This window comes from Mus caroli, chromosome 7 (genome assembly GCF_900094665.2).
Source record: "Mus caroli chromosome 7, CAROLI_EIJ_v1.1, whole genome shotgun sequence".
Taxonomy (NCBI): Eukaryota; Metazoa; Chordata; class Mammalia; order Rodentia; family Muridae; genus Mus; species Mus caroli.
In genome coordinates, this window is record NC_034576.1 from 97,514,856 (window position 1) to 97,533,117 (window position 18,262).

Below are 18,262 nucleotides of genomic sequence, written 5' to 3' on the forward strand. Positions count from 1 at the left end.
GTAGGGAAGTGGGGGGCGCTATGGGGGACTTTTGGGATAGCATTGGAAATGTAACTGAGGAAAATATGTAATAAAAATATTAAAAATTTAAAAAAAAAGAAGTTTTGCCTCTGTAAAACCATCACAAGGGAAGCTGACTTGATATACCAGTTTTTGGCTTGTCTAAATGTCTTTGCAGAATGTATTGTGAGGACAACTGTTCTAATGTCAATTGCAGGTAGTAACTGAAGTGGTGTTTCTGGGTGCATTATCCCTTGTTGTCATGATACAAGAATGGGACAGTGCAATTTCTAAGCTTTCAACAGCACATCCATTGCCTCATTTGGCGTTCAGCAACAATACTTGAGCCTAGAGAGCCTGTTTTATTTTCATTTCAAAATGGACTGGGATTGGGCACCTCCTTTCTCCATGACACAATTGTAGGATGGAGAATGATAAGCAATCAGAACATCTCTATTCACTTCAATTGACTACACCTGAAACAGGAACATTCTTGACCTGGGAGTTTTCATTTAGAACGCACTGATTCAATAGAAAGACATCAAATTACATCCACTGTTAATTTTAAATTAACTCAAAGTATTTAATTAACACCTCTTCAAACAGAAAAGAAATAAGGATTCTTTACAGTAAAGGTAATGAAGGCCACTTAAGAGATTTTTGTAAATCAAATTTAAACACTGTATCTCTTCAAACTCTTTCACAATTAGAATATTCAGGGTAGTGTTATATATAAAGTAATTAACAGCTCTGGGGAATGAGAGAAGGAAGGATTCCAATGAAAATTTGATTAAATGTTGAAGTGATGCTGGGAACTGAGCATCTGTCTTTAACATAGTAAAGATTCCTGGTCTCTCAAGTACATAATGAAATAAGAAAAACAAAACAAACAAACAAAAAAAAACACCAACTCAAAACCAAAATTGTCCAAAACTAGCAAACTTAGTGAAAACCAGTAAATCACAGTGAATGTATAGGAAGCCTCATCTAATGTTGGGTTCTGAGGTTTGTGTACTGGGGAGAAAACAATAGGCTGGACCAGTGACCAAGCTTATGATCCTTTTCAGGCCAAGTCATTCCAAAGGTTTGGATTTCATTGACCCCAATATTGTGTGCCATTTATTAAACAGCCTCCAGATGCATTTACACTGATTCTTCAGTGTTTATATGTATCATTAAAGGTTCATGCCTTGGGATCCGAGCTCCTGATATGGTCTTTGATAGAGTTTGGAGGCAGCAAGATAGTGAAGCAGATAGGCCTGATGACCTGATAGATAAATCTGGAAACAACAGAACAGAAAGTAAGAACCTCTGGTTTTTGTTGTTCTCCAACATCAACAGACTCAGTGAGGCAAAAGCACGGCACATAATTAATAATTCAAAAGGAAGTGTTGTAGAGTAGTAGCAAGTGACTGGATCTCAGACACACCAACTTTTGGAGTGATTGAAGCTGTCCTTCTGGGAGTTCATTCATGGGGAAAAGTCTCAGGAAAGTGAATAATTTTACTAAGTAACCATAAATGTCTAGCTCTTCTTCATGATATTGATTAACCTCCCTTGTTGAGTCTTTCCAATATGGCTAAGAAGCCACTGTATTTCACCAAGAGGCAACCCTGTTATATTTCAATTTCTAAAAGTATTGGCAAGATTTTTCTCTTTTCTTCCTAAGTAAGTCAAACATCAGTATTGTGTTATAGAGGCAGAAAATGGGGTAAGTCAGCATTCTAAGTGCAAACTGTTCCTTAGGTTGGTAGTGTAAGCTCAAGCACACACATTAGTGTTTAATTGAAATATCAGCTTTATGAATGGCTGGTTAAGTAGATTCAATTAGGCTTCTTTTCTTGATGTTTTTACTCACTAATGGGCCATGGGAGTCACCTAAGTGATTGCCCTCATTGCTCCTTTGACAAAAGGATCTCTTGTTCTTAGACAAGACCTGGGAACCCTGTTGTACAGAGCACATGTCAGGAAGCCCCCGATGAGATGATCTCCAAGGAACTCACTGGTTCAACATCCTTTGAATTTTGATAGTTTTGTCTGCTCTTTGGCTCTAGGTACATTTATGAGCTTTAAAGATGCTAATCGGATGAACATTTTTGACAGTAATTTACTAAGTCTCCTTGATGAGGATATTTAATTAAATATGCATTAGTTTCAAGGCTAAGCCTTGCTAACCGTGGATTGATTTCAAGTGTGCATTGAACAGCCCTCATTTTTAAAAATTCTCTTTATTCTTGCAAAACTGTGGATTCACTTAAATCCAAAATGTAAGGATGATAAAAGGACATAAATCTTCGAATCATTTTGGTTTAATTGATCCTTTTTCTTTCTGTAATTAGTTTACCTGGTTTTTTTTTTTTAATGTTAGGCTGAGACAGAATTATGACCCACTCAAATGATAAAAGTATAATACACAAAGGACATGGAATGTAGTATAATGGCCTATAAAGATTATTGTAAGGAGATGGTCTGGATTCAGTGCATTGCCGGCATAGCTAGAAGACCTGGGAAACATTCTCAAGTACTCCAAAGTGCTTAGTCTCATCTCCAAGCTGTATATTTACTAAGACGTAACAAAAGTTGTGAGTATGCCATAGACTGTTCCCATATATATCCTAAAGTTTATTAAGTTAACCTCTTTAACCTATTGGAAACAAGTAACAGCTTAACTAACTAATTAAGTGGACCCAATTCTCTTCAAGTTAATGGAGACTTTTTTTTTTTTTTTTTGGAGTGATTGACTTCATATAAAAGCCCAGTCTCTACAAATTCAGTTCCTATCCTTCTTCCGTTAAGGACAATAACGGGTCACTAGAGTTATCATATATACACTCTCTATTTACGAAAGACCAAATAACCAGCTACTTTAAATTATATTTATTATATTTATTTAATTTTTATATACTTTATTAGACATTTACTTTATTTACATTTCAAATGTTATCATATTTCCTAGTTTCCCCCCCCCCGAAAATCCTCTATCCCTGCCCATCTCCCCCTGCTCCCCAACCCACCCACACACTTCCTGGTCCTGGCATTCCCCTGTACTAGGGCATAGAACCTTCACAGGAATAAGGGCCTTTCCTCCTATTGATGACAAACTAGGCCATCTTCTTCTGCATATTCAGCTAGAGCCATGAGTCCCACCATGTGTTTTCTTTGATTGGTGATTTAGTCCCAGGGAGCTCTGGGGGATACTGGTTAGTTCATATTGTTGTTACTCCTAAAGGGTGGCCAACACCTTCAGCTCCTTGGGCACTTTCTCTAGCTCCTTCATTGGTGATTAATAATTTTATTTGTTTACATTTCAAATGTTATTCCTCTTTCCAGGCTACCATCCACGAATCTCCCAAGCCATTTGTGATGGTTTGTATATTTTTGGGTCAGGGAGTGGCTCCATTTGGAGGTGTGGCCTTGTTGGAATAGGAGTGACCTGGTTGGAGTAGGTGTGTCACTGTAGTTGTGGGCATAAGATCCTCACCTTAGTTGCCTGGAAGTCAGTCTTCCATTAGCAGCCTTTGGATGAAGACATAGAACTCTCAGCTCCTCCTGCGCCATGCCTGCCTGGATACTGCCATGCTCCCACCTTGATGATAATGGACTGAACCTCTGAACCTGTAAGCCAGCCCCAATTAAATGCTGTTTTTTATAAGACTGCTGAGGTCATGGTGTCTGTTCACAGCAGTAAAACCCTAACTAAGACACCATTCCTCTCGTCTTTGCCTCTAAGAGAGAGTTTCCCCACATACACACCTATTCCTGCCTTTCCCCTCCAGCATTCCCCTTCTCTGGGTATTAAGCCTCCATAGGAGAAAACACATTCACTCCCACTAATGCTTGGATGAATCATTATTTTAAAATACATGGTTACTTTGTGTACCTTATAGAGATGGCTTTGCTTATTACCATCTCCAGACAAACTTTCTTATACTCTACATCTTCTGTTTTGTAGTTCATGTTTCTCTTCTGTCTTAGTGCTGACCATTTGCCATTGGACAATCAATTGGGGAATATCACACCACTCACAATCATTTTTAAAATGTGGCTAAAGTCAACATTGAAAGAATCCCTATTACATCATGATGTCACTTTAAAATGAGTTAGATTGGCACCTAAGAGTGAGTCTTATACTCAATAATATGAGAAGTAGTCAATCATTTCCTTTTTATAATTTGTTTTCCTTTACCATTTTTCTCAAAATGAAGATTACTCCTTATAAAAATGTGAATTTACTCTTCATATTTTAAAATATCTTCTAGTATTTCCCAAATATCCTGAAACTTAATGGTAACATTTACAATTATAGAATGGACTTCATACAATAGCTAAAGAATTAGCAATGATAAGATCATACTTATCACAGCACATTTTATAAAAGATGTATCTTTTGCCAGAACCTGCTAAAATCATACTATGAAACTCTCCTCTATCACAAATATATCAATTGTTTTAAAACAGATTTCTTAAGCTGTTCATCTATCCTTTTATTTCAAATACATGTAATTACTGAATATCTACTATGAACAAGCTACTTATGTAACATTATGAGATTGTTTTTAAAATCAAATAAATTGTGCTTCCAGGAAAAACGACATATATAAGTAAGCATTTAAAACTCTGTCACATTTTCTGATAAAATAGATCATTCAAACGAACTGGAGTCACATCTGATCTTGATTACTAAAGGAAAGCCAAAACTTTTCAAAATTAAAAAAAAATGAAGACAACTCTGAGGCAGTAGAAAAATATGCAGGCATTCAAAAGCCCATAATATCCAAGATTCCACAGTAATCTTGCAGCTTGATCCAACAACTTTGTGCTTTAAAGAAACAGTGGAAGGAAACTCATGGTACAGAAGTCATTAACCTTCCCTGAGTATCCAACACCACTAGGTGACTTTGCCACAACACTGCTCCAATGATTTTACTGAATTCTTTCAACACTCTGATTTAGAGCTATGACAATCTGATCCCTATTTGTAGTTTTAAAATAAAGTCACAAAATGATGGAACAACTTGTAAAGATCACACTTAACAGCAAATGACTATACAGAGAATTTACTCAAAGGAGCCAGGACATACACTCTCTACTCTGTCATTAATTTGAGATGTTTTCTGAAACCATAACTAAAAGGCATCAAAACCGTACTTTCTATTGCATGTGTATTGATGGTTAAAAGAAATCCACTTGATCATGTGAGATCAAAAAATTGGGAAAGAGAAAGAGGTTGATCTGGGAAAACAACTATAATAGCAAGGTGGAAAAGTTAACATTAATTTGCATCTCCGTGTAGTAACCAGAAGTATAAATTTAAAGTTACACCTTATAAAATTGCTTTTGCTTAAAATTTTTATGATTGTAATTACAAATATTCAACTATTTGTATGTGTATGTGTCCGGTACATGGACATAAAACTGTGTTTGCATGTGTGTGGGCACTGACAAGTGCTCTGATATTCACGTAATTGTGAAAGTCAGAAGCTGAAGTCAGATATACTCTTTGATATGGTGCACAACTTAAAGGACCAGGAATTTATTCCTGCTCACATTACAAGAGTAGAGAAGCTTGAAGCAACTAGCAAGGAATATCCACACTCAGGAGAAAGAGAAGGATAAACGCCTCCCACTGTCTAGCCCACTTTCTCTATACGATGCAGTCCAGGATCTCTCTGATTAGTAAATGGTCTTGCACACAATGAAGATGGATCTTTTAAACTTAGTTAATACAATCAGTTATCACCCACAGGGATGTCTATGGGCCCATTCCCAAGGTGACTCTAGACTCTTTTAAATTGACAGTTAACACTAGCAATCAAATTTTGGAAACCGTATAGCTACGTCAGCTACTACAGCTACTATAGCTACTACAGCTAGCTAGCTAGCTTGCACTAGAGCTACCGAGTCTCTGTCTTCAGTCATTGGGATTACAGGTAGGCTTCTTTATCCAGCTAGATTTCTTACTTGCTTTCTGGGATCTGAACTCTGACATTCACATTTATTTTTTATTTTTTAAAATTATTTTATTAGATATTTTTTTTCATTTACATTTCAAATGCTATCCTGAAAGTCCCCTATACCTCCCCCCCCAGCCCTGCTCCCCTACCCACTCACTCCCACTTCTTGTCCCTGGCGTTCCCCTGTACTGGGGCACATAAAGTTTGCAAGACCAAGGGGCCTCTCTTACCAATGATGGCCGACTAGAACATCTTCTGCTACATATGCAAGTAGAGACATGAGCTCTGGGGGTACTGATTAGTTCATATTGTTGTTCCACCTATAGGGTTGCAGACCCCTTCAACTCCTTGGGTAAGTTCTATAGCTCCTCCATTGGGGGTCCTGTGTTCCATCCTATAGCTGACTGTGAGCATCAACTTCTGTACTTGCCAGGCACTGGCATAGCCTCACAGGAGACAGCTAGATCAGGGTCCTTTCAGCAAAATCTTGCTGGGATATGCAATAGTGTCTGTGTTTGGTGGCTGATTATAGGATGGACCCCTGGGTGGGGCAGTCTCTTTCATCTTAACTCCAAACTTTGTCTCTGCAACTCCTTCCAAGAATATTTTATTCCCTACTCTAGGGAGGAACGAAGCATCAAGGTGTTGGTCTTCCTTCTTCTTGATTTTCTTGTATTTTGCAAATTGTATTGTGGGTATTCTATGTTTCTGGGCTAATATCCACTTATCAGTGTGTGCATATCGTGACTTTTTTGGTGATTGATTTACCTCACTCAGGATGATATCCTCCAGATACATCTACTTGCCCAAGAATTTCATAAATTCATTGTTTTTAGTAGCTAAGTAGTATTCCCTTGTGTAAATGTACCACATTTTCGGTATCCATTCCTCTGTTGAAAGACATCTGGGTTCTTTCCAGTTTCTGCTATTATAAATAGGACTGCTATGAACATAATGGTGCATGATTCCTTATTACCAGTTGAAACATCTTCTGTGTATATGCACAGGAGAGGTATTGCTGGATCAGCCAGTAGTACTATGTCCAGTTTTCTGAAGAACTGTCAGACTGATTTCCAGAGTGGTTGTACAAGCTTGCAATCTCACCAGCAATGTAGGAGTGTTTCTCTTTCTCCACATCCTCACCAGCATCTGCTGTCACCTGAAGTTTTGATCCTAGCCATTCTGACTGGTGTGAGGTGGAATCTCAAGGTTGTTTTGATTTGCATTTGTCTGATGATTAAGGATGTTGAACATTTTTTCAAGTGCTTCTCACCCCTTCCGTATTCCTCAGTTGACAATTTTTGTTTAGCTCTGTACCCCATTTTTAATGGTGCTATTTGAATTTCTGGATTTCAGGTTCTTTAGCTCTGACATTCACATTTATAAGCCAAGTGCTTTATACACTGACTCATCATGCTAGCACTCAAATATTTACTTTAAAACCATAGCTGACTTTTCATCAACTCTAAGACTTATTAGAGATACCTAACTTAGGCATAAAGTGTTTCTGTTTAAAATAGAAATATGTAAATAAGTAGACAAAAGATAGATCACATTATCCTCTCCTAATAATCTTAATAATGATTAATTAATCTAACTATTGAAATTCTACAGGTTTTTCATAAAATCAAGTTCTCGTCTTCCTTTAATTTAGAAGCCAGTCCATTTGATAATACAGTTGTGCATCTACAGATTAAAATGCTAATGAATGGCAAGCTAGAACTTTTTTTTCTTGAAAAACATTCTTTTCCTTTTTTGATGTGTATTGAAAATATTCATTCCACCATAGTCATTTTGTTTAAAACTCTGTAACTTTGACCTTACAAAGTCAATGTTGTAGTTTGTATGCTGTGTATTTGGCAAGAAATGAGGTCCCAAGCACTGAAGCAAATCTTTCTCTGTCTCCCTTGATCTATTTTTCCAACCCTCAAGAAAATGATTTGTGTATTTGACTCTCCCAGTTATATCTCAATTCACACTGTTACCAGATTTGCATGTCCACAGTCACACTCTTTCTCAGATTTATACAGAACATAGCCTTCATGTACACATATAACAGAAAATACAGTCTGTTTATAAAGAATAAGATGCATTTCTTATCTATGACTATATGAGCCCAAATACAAATTCAATGGTGAAGCTCCACTGAGGAAAAATTCTAAGTGTTGGAAAACTGTGGAGGGAGGTTGGGGGTGAGGGGGGACTGAATTCCTGAAATGTTATCCAAAAGAATACTCTCCATTGGTCAAGGCTTTCAGGAGAATGGAATTGGATGGAGATGTCAAAATTGCTAAAGTTTGGAAGAAAAAGAGCAGATGGTGCTAGTCATGCTGAAGGAGAGGGCCACCAATGCTGGCAGTCTGTGAAGTTCAGAGTAACTGACAGCTGAATTAGCATGAGTTTACCATTTAGTTACCTTAAAACACAGACAGCCAAATGATCAGGTGTTAGTTAGTAGGGGAAATGTGGTGGATCCTGAAGAGAAGGGTCATAGGTAAGTATCTCTTGGTCCCCAACAATATCTGCCATGTGAGCATGGACAGCTCTAATTTAGCTGAGCCTGTCACCTGAAGAGTAACAGCTTGGTGACAGTTAGTGGATTTGGTTGTTTTGTGTGTTATAGTGATGGTAACATGTAATGTTCAGTCAGGTATACTAGTAAAAGGAAAAGGTTCACTTCAAATATTGTTACCAGGTTCCATGTTTTTATTTTATATACAAATGGTGGGGTGTATTTGTGTGTGTGTATTTGTGTGTGTGTGTGTGTGTGTGTGTGTGTGTGTGAGAGAGAGAGAGAGAGAGAGACAGAGACAGAGACAGAGACAGACATTTGACTTGATTGCTTACATCAAGTTACTCAAAATCTGCAAGATTGTAATTTTATTTTTAACTTTCTTATTAAACACAACACAACTTTTGGCATAACACCAAATTACCCTTTCTTCTCCCAAATTTTCTCTGGATCTGTCTCTCTCTTTTGTCTGTCTTCCACTTTATGAGTGTATGAGTTTGTGTTTGTGGTGTGTGTGTGTGTGCATGCACATGCGAGCATGAGCATGTACGTTTAACCCTTCAAAGCAATTTGTAATTCTTTCTATTTTCATGAAAGGTTTACAAATATGGTTGGTAATTATCTGAAAAAGAGGTCCAGCCATTCACAATTAGAAAGAAGACATTCTTTTTATTTGCTCTTTTGACCAAAATTATCTCATAATTATTTTCTGAAAGCAAAGTACAGTTATGGCTATTATAGTTTTTTGCTGTCTTGCAAAAATCAAAAATGAAACAAAAAAAAACAACAAAACACAAAGAAACACACACACACCCGGCAAAGAGTTTGACTTATGTAGATGTATATTGGGCATCTTTGGAAATGTTATCCATAGTTCATAATCTGTATAGTGCATCACAAACTACTGTAAAGAATAATTCCTCGTCTGCTACGAGAGAAGTCTGATAGTTATTCATTCACTGACCCATAAGCAGAGTTGGGAGAGGTGGTTGTGCTGCATACCCCCTGACCCCCAATAGCAGAATAACAAAGTCTAGCTAGCAGCCTCTCCTCTAGTATATGACCTCTTGTGCCATACTGCGTCTTGACAGCCAGCTGGCATAGTGAACAACAGCCAACATTGTGTCACTCAGGTCTTTGTCATGGTCCTGTCATGGAAGCTTTCTACAACTCTCATTCATACAATGTAGTTAGAGTTCTACGTCTGAGAAGATCAAGATCAACCAACAGTTTATATTCTACAACTCCACAATTTAAATAAAACACATGTATTTCGGGAGGTCATATTTCCACTCATGTGGATCTCATTTCATATTTTCATCTACTGAACATCATATGCAAATATCTGTATGGCTGGGTGTGAACAATACTTCTTTATGATTCTATGGTTTGTTTGGTTCTTCCCAGATATACAAAATACCAGCAGAGAATAAAAGCTTGTCTTAATGTCCAGGAGAGCAGCATGTGAATTCTTGCCTAGGCCTCACACAGGCTAATTAATTTGTCTAAGCTTTGGATTTACCTTTTTATAATCTAGAAAGGTGTGAGATGGCAACAAATAAAGGCACTTGTTATGGAAAAGGTTTCTTTGACCTTTCTTGAGCCTCCTCTTTTTTATCTGTGGGATTCTAAGAATAGAAAGAATCATATCTGGACTTCTATAAGATCTAGAAATATAACATGTAAGATGGACAGTTTAGATGTTTGATTGTCGAGCCCAAAGTTGATACACTATAGTTGTTGTTTTATATTAAAATACTTCATATCAGTGGCAAAGGCTAATTTCCAAAGGCTGGCAACACGGGCAATGCCTTTGTAATAACATGGTGGCTACACATCTCATCATCCCGTTTAAATAACTTAGGATGATGTGATAGTGAAATTATTAGAAGCTGCTTCAATAGTGATAGCTTTCATAGCTCAAATGGTTGGCGTACACAAACACAGGAAAATCTATTAAATCTGTACTGTGGCTGTGTTTTACAATCAGATCTCCAAATGACTAGATTTAATGAATTTTCAGTAGTAAATACATATTTGAGAATGTATAATGAGAATTTTAACATTTTCACTACTTTTGACATACACAATAAGTTACTTAAGAGTTTGAGGGGAAATTTAAGGCTATTTGGGTTCATCCTCTAAAACATTTAATAGAATTTGTGTTTCTACAGTTCAAAGGTAAAGACAGATAACTTCACAGTTCTATTTCAACTCAATCTCAGGAAAACCATTTAATACATCTCTAATCCGTAGTCTACGTAATAGAATCAATAGCATCTTTCATAGGGAACAGAACCCCCAGAGGTGCCTGAGGGCAAATCAACACTACCATGTATGATATTTCTATTTGAATCTAGGTCTGAAGATTCTATGACAAGATACAAAATTTTATTTTAGAGTATTTTGCATTTCATTATCAAATGTGATTACCTTCTAAAAGTCACTAAGTGTAGAATTCAGAGCACCCTTCCAAGAAACCCATCCAGGCAGTTCTCTTGCTACTATTTACACATGTTTTCTGACACAGTTTACTGGCGAATGAGATGAGATAAGTGGACATGTTTGTTACTAAACTCTGTTCCTTGCATTTCAGCTACATCAGTGAAAGCAGTTTTCTGGATTCTAAGTGCTTAGAAAATGAATTATTGAAGTGTGAAAGTGGAACAGTGTACTGAAAATTGCAAAACAGGCAGAGGCTGGCTGGCGGGTCTGCTTTATCAGAGCAGCTTCTCTTTCTTTTTCTCTTTCTTTTTTCTTAGAAATTATAGTCAAGCCTTAAAGGTACCTTCACCACATCATTGGAAACTAACACCCAACTACTTCTCTCCTGTCTTCTTTTCTCTTGCCCCTGGATAACACATCCTGTACCTAATATGCTGTAAATGTTAATGAATTCAGTGTCCTTTCTTCTACTATCTCCTGCATTTTAATTGCCATGTACTCTATAGTAATGACTATATTTTCCAAACTCCAAACTTGGGCACCATCTCTGATAAATACCTAGCCATACACTATTCACTACACCAGGATAAATAAACTTGCTAAACAGCAGACTGAATATACAGCTACTTCACACTTTATGGACCTAATCAATCCATTCTTTCACCCCTTTTTCTCTCTTTCCCTCTCTCTCTCTTTTTCCTTCCTTCCTTGCCATCTATATGATTAGGAGATTACATATGAAATCTGTGATTTCAATTAGAATTGTATCCTTTTATATTAACTTCTGAATGTGTCCAATGTCAGGAATGCCCCAGTCCTTAAATGTTGCCCTGGGCTGTTACTGAGCCATGATTTGGACTTATATAGAAGCAAAAAAAAAAAAAAAAAAAAAAAAAAAAGAAAAAAGAAATGAGGTTGAATTTGAGGATGCTTCAGGCAATCTGTGTCTGCTGTTGAGAAAAATATTACATTTACAATTAGTAATTTACTCTTTCTTATTGTTATCATTTGAACATTTCGTTTGTTTTATCAGTAAGAAAATGTAGCTAAAGAAGAACATACAAATTCTGAATGGCAAAGTGAGAATTTAAGGCTAGTCAGGAATTTTTGGTGAGATAAGACTTCTTATCATTTTAAGGATTATCTAAATAATCTATATGCATTGTTTCAACACCAGACAGTTTTACCAGCCTCTGACCTCCACTCCTATTAAATCATAAAAATAGTTGTCCTTAATTAGTTGACTCCAAGAATATCGCATAAGACCGCTGCCTACCTCAAATTCAGAAGCAAAATGGATGGCCTGGACACTCACAGGTTTTCCCAACCAAATTCAAACAGATAAAAATGTGATAGAAAAACTTAGAAAGTTTGAGGGAATTCTATAATTATGATTACAATTTTATTATAAAGTAGACAACACTCAGCCAAACAAGTACTAGTGACCCCTGGGGAGGGGAGTGGAGACAGTCACATAGAGCCTCCTTTTTCTATTGAGATAGTTTAGACACGTTTAAATGGTGATTCATAAAACTCCCAGGCATAGTTATAAATCCACCAAACATGGCAAGAATATATTTAAGGAACAATAAAGTATATTAGTTCAGGCAGCCCAGTCCTCAGACCTGCAAAGACATTTACTACAATGAAATGTTGTTATAAGCTAATTCAGGGCCATTTGCTAGAAGAAAAAATATGTATCTAGCAATACACTGTTATAATTTTAAACTTAAATATAGACTACAGGTCTAATACCAAAGTTTAAGTTACTTATGAACATATCAAAAATTAATTGTAGAGTCAGTGATTGTGGCACATACCTTTACATCTAGTAGGTGCTGATGAAATGAGATTGTGAGTTCAAGAAAAATGCAGGGATATACATATAATTCAACCCAAGACTGGATGCATCCAAAACCCTCTCTAAAAATAAATAAATAAATTACTTGAACATAAAAAGAAAAATCCACTATTTCATACTATCTCAGTAAATTGTCTATCAGATTGCAGATAATTTGCAAACATATTTTCAATTTGTTATTTAAAATATTGTCATATACTACATTTTGATCCATTTCTTTCTCTACCCACTTCCATATCGACCCAACTTAATGATATTTCTTTCAAAAGAAAAAAGAAAAATGTACAAGAAAAAACAAAGAAAGAACAAAGCACAAACAAACATGGAATCTGTTGGGATTTTTTTACCCAGTGTCACTCCATTGGAGAAAACGTTTTCCTTCACCTAGGAAATGTCAGTTGTAAATATCTTTTTGGTAAGGGATAGAGCTTTGTGCTCACTTCTCCTGCACCACTCTTGGATAGTGTTTGACTTGAAATTGTGCAGAACTTGGGATGCTGTCACAGTCTCCATGAGTTCATATGTTCATCAGCCCTGCTGTATCTAAAAAGCACTGTTTCCTTGGAGATATTCATCACCTCTGGCTCTTAAAATCTTCGGTATATATTATGTTAAAAAAAGAAGAATATGAACACATACAGTTGGATCAATGATAAATATCTTACAAATCTTAAGCTCTGAGTCATTCCTTGGAACATATGCAGTGGTAGATAAAGAGAACCAACTTTCCAAATAAATCGTCCTGGAATTGTATATGTGGGCTGTGTCATGGACATATCTTCTACACACATCACATAATGTATACTCACAAAAATAATGATAATAATAAAAATGATAAAAGAATAGAGCAACATTCTTTATACTGGATCACATAAATAATCATTTAACCATAATTAAATACCATTCAATGATTAAACAGAAGCAATTAAACATTTGTTTGCTTCATGTCTTAGTTTTTGCTAAGTAATAAGTTTGCACAAATGAGGACTAAACACCATTGCTCACTACTGTATTCCTAGCACCTACCATAGTGTTTGACATGTAGTTCGAACTTAATAAACTTGCTTCAACAGATATATTAATAAAACAGAGAAACCTACTTTTGAATCTTGACTTCAAATTTAAAAAAATAATTGCTTAATATTTCCATGTCTCTCTTCCCTAAATGCTTGTAATAGCACCAACTTCCTTGAGTTATAGGAATATTTTAAAGAAGATAATGCTTGCAGAGCACTTATAGGCATAGTAAGTAGTAAGATTCAATCAAATTAGTTTCTGTCAGTACATAAACTGCATTAAAGTGCTACAAACTATCAAAAATGGAACACATATTAGTAAAATTTAAACCACACACATTCTTATATCAGATATGTAGGTTAAATGGACCCTATTCTAATGATTATCTTATATATGTAAGTAGTACACAGTGACACACCTAATCCAACAAGGCTACACCTCCTAATAGTGCCACTCCCAGGAATAAGCATATACAAACCATCACAAGCACTCTGTGAGTACCTTCAATTACTCCTAATAAGTGATGGACGTTATGGAAGTTATTCAATATATTTATAGTTGGAAGTTGCAATGAGAATTTTTATTCTAAGAGTAGTCATACTGTATAGATGAGACTCACCTTTTGAAGAATTAAAAGTTCCATATCATTAAGACGGTCCTAACTTCCCTACCTCATCACACTGCTGTCAAGATTAAGTACTGTGATACATATCTAAATCCAAAAATACTCTCCAGCAATGTCTGGGTACTCAGTATCTATCAGTTTGCTCATGCTTTTCAGGTGAGTATGTCTACACATGAGCCATTTACTTTTCTTGTTCTAGATTCATTTAATTGTATGACTGTTCCGGCTGCGTAGGTGTATACCATGTGTCCTATATGCCTGTCAAGGCTGTGAAAGGATGTTGAATTTCCTGGTACTGGAGCAAGAGTTTGGTTGTAATAATGTAGTTGTTAACCACTTTGTAGGTTCTGGGAATTGAACCCAAATCTTCTTCAAGATCAACAAGGACTCTAAAGTGCTGAGTCTTCTCCCTGATCCCAAACATCAGCCATTTATACCATCTCCACTCCAAGCTATACTGCACAACTTTAATTTCAGAGGAAATGACTCCAGAACTCCCCAGATAGAATTTGGAAATAGCATTGCAAGAAACACACATAGAACAGGACTAAAGACATATTGTGTTGTGTTTATATAAGAGAGTTAATAGTTTCCTTACATCTGTGTCAACTGCCCTCCCAGTTCCTACAGCGAGGCTCAGCCCGTATTACAGAGCAGACACTTTGGCATCCCAGAGGTTTTTCAAACTGTTACAAATTAGAAAGCACAAGGGAAAGGCTCACTAGAGGACACATCACACACGAGCTATCAGGGATTTTTTTTCTTTTGAAGTTGGGCTTCATATCTTTTTCTCATTACAATCATTACTTTGAAATATGATTTTTTTAAACAGTAATTTTCTAGAACAAAGGGGATAATACCATATTTCAAAAGCTTTACTGTGAAATTAAACCTTTGAACTACTGTGAAAGAAATTATTCCCTCAAGGCTGCAAGGCTTAAAGGTTATTAAAAATTTAATTTTAAAGAAGGCATCCAGGAAAAAAAAGTATATAAATGCTACTTAGAACCCAGATTGCCCAATTTAATAACTCCCATTGCTGCTTATTTTTAAATAATCTGGAAATGTGAACAAATGATCTCCATTTTTTTTAGTGGTGAATCAGTATGTCAGTGTCAACAGATGTTGGTACTCTGTCTTCCATCATTTTTTTCTAAACTGAAAGTACATGCAGGGCAATGGCTCAACTCACACCTCTGGCTCCCTCATTTAGCATCAGTATCTCCATCCAGAAGGTCCATCTTATTCACATAGGGGTATTGTAAAGATATCTCATTACCTGAGATGATGGCTCAGTGTATAAAACATTTGCTGCACAAGCATGAGGACTCTAGTTAAGATTTCTAGCACCTAAAGGCCCCGGGCATGGCAGTGCAACCTCCTGCACCCCAGTATTTAGGGCTAGAAATAGGATTTGGAGAGCTTTTTGTTTAGAGAGTCTGGCAAATCAGAAGTACCAAATTCTTACAAAATGAGATAGAAATACAATTGAAGAATACACAGTGAAACAAATATTTGGCCTCCACATAAGCATGAGCATATACAGACAAGACAAGCATACATACATGAACACACACACACAAAAAATCACCACACAGACAAGAAAAGCATACATACATGAACACACACACACACACAAAATCACCACACAGACAAGAAAAGCATACATACATGGACACACACACACCACACACACACACACACACACACACACACACACACACACACACCACACACACACACACACACACACACACGCATGCACACACATGCTCGCTCACACACCACACTTGATAAATCAACATCCCCCATATCATTCTCAGAGTGATTATTTTAAAGAAAACAACCTAAACAACAACATATCTTGTCACGATTAAAAGACTAGGGTAATTAAATACATTGTACTCTTCTAACTTGCAAAATCAAGCACACTCTCCTGTTCTATGGCCATGCTATTAATACATGCATCCTGCAGGCAGAATGCATCAAATGATTTAAGTTCTGTGTGCCCTAGTTCCATCTATAAATATAGATAATAACAATAATTGACTTATCTACTTCCCTTGGTTATTAGGGAGCCTGAATCAGTTCATGAATACAGGATTTGGGGAATATCCCATAAGCGAGTGCATTATTATTGCTCTCCCTCTCTCTCTTTCCTCTATTATCTACCATTTTGAAAAGTGAGTTAGCTCATTAAGATTGTATTGACACTGATATTATTTTTATATAGTTTGTGTTTATTGGTTGGTTTTTGAGATAGAGATTCACTATGTTGCTTTGGGTGGCCTGCAACTCACTGTTTAGCACTTAGCCTAGGACTCAGAGTCCTTCCCTCTGCCTCTTGAATGGTGGGATTAAAGTGATATGATAACATGCCAGTTGCATATATTGTTGCCATATATTTTGCACCATTATTTACACTCCTGAGTCTGGATAATGTAAGAATTTGTTAAGGCTTAAGGTTACATAGATGGTCTATGCTTTAAGGAACTTAAAAACAACTTGTAGAGAGATCTATCTATATATGCAGAAATGAAAAGCTATCTAGCACAGTGATATGGCAATTTTAAGGAATGTACAATATACTTGTGTGTAATTTGAGTATTCTGAATGGTGCTGGCATATGAGGTAGATGTGAGCCCAGAAGAATTCTCCAAGGAGGTTCCTTAGGAGGAGCATTGTGAACAAAACATATTAAAAGTCCACTAGAAGCGAATAAATTCTATTTCAGAAGAACACACACACACACACATACACACACAAACACAAAATCCACGAACTCCAAACTTTCTGTAAGTCAAAGTATCCAAGAAGCTACTTAAAATTGCCATACCATGACCTACATGCATATGGTCTAAGAGCTGGTCCTAGTGACAGGCTGTAAGTGTTAGTCTAGTGCATACCTATGATAGGAAACCGTAAGAGAGTGCACTTAAATTAAAGCAATGAGTCAGACTACATACACTGACTTATTTTAGCATTGCGTTCAAATACTCATTACAGGGATTTCTCTGTCTTTACATATATAGTTTTCCTTGTTTTGAGTCAATGATATTTGTATACTGGAGTAATCAATGGAAAACATGACCGATAACAAATCGAAGAGGTGTACTGTGAAAATGTTTTACAACCACATTGGGAAAATGACCAGGCCTCGTGCTATATCTTGTTCTTCAAATCCATCTGGAACAGCTTACACTGTCACAAAGACTTTCAGAGAATTAAGTAAAAGCAGCCATAGTTTGTTCAACATGACCAGAATGACTGATTTGACTACATTCATTTCCAATAGACAAAGAATCTGAGTTTCTTAGTCATATATGTATTAACCTTGAACCTACTGAAAATGCGGTGGATTCTTTCCACTACACATCAGCAAATATTTACTTAGTACAGGATAATTTGTTAATTTTTGCAACCCTATGGGCCTACATTAAAGGCTGTTTGGTTCTTTACATACATGCCTTAAGAATGAACTCTATGTCAGTATTCAAAATTGGTAACTTAATCTAAAATGATGTTTTTGATGACAGACATTTTTCTGGAATGGCTGTAAACATTTATTTTTCGAAAGATATTTAAATTCTGCTATGTACTTTCTACGAGGCAACAGGAAAAGCCTCTTAATACATTTGGGTCAGCCTGTATTTGTAGCTGTTATATTCCTCTTGAGCCTGAAATAATGGAAATATCTGAGAGTTTGTTAAGTGTTCTAGTGAACTCATGTGAGAAATTACATATATTAAAATATTTATAATAAAAAAATGCATCTTCCTTTTCTTCTTATCTAGAGTTAAACCAAAGCATATGCCTTATTTTCTGAAGAAAAGTTGCAAAGACCGTGC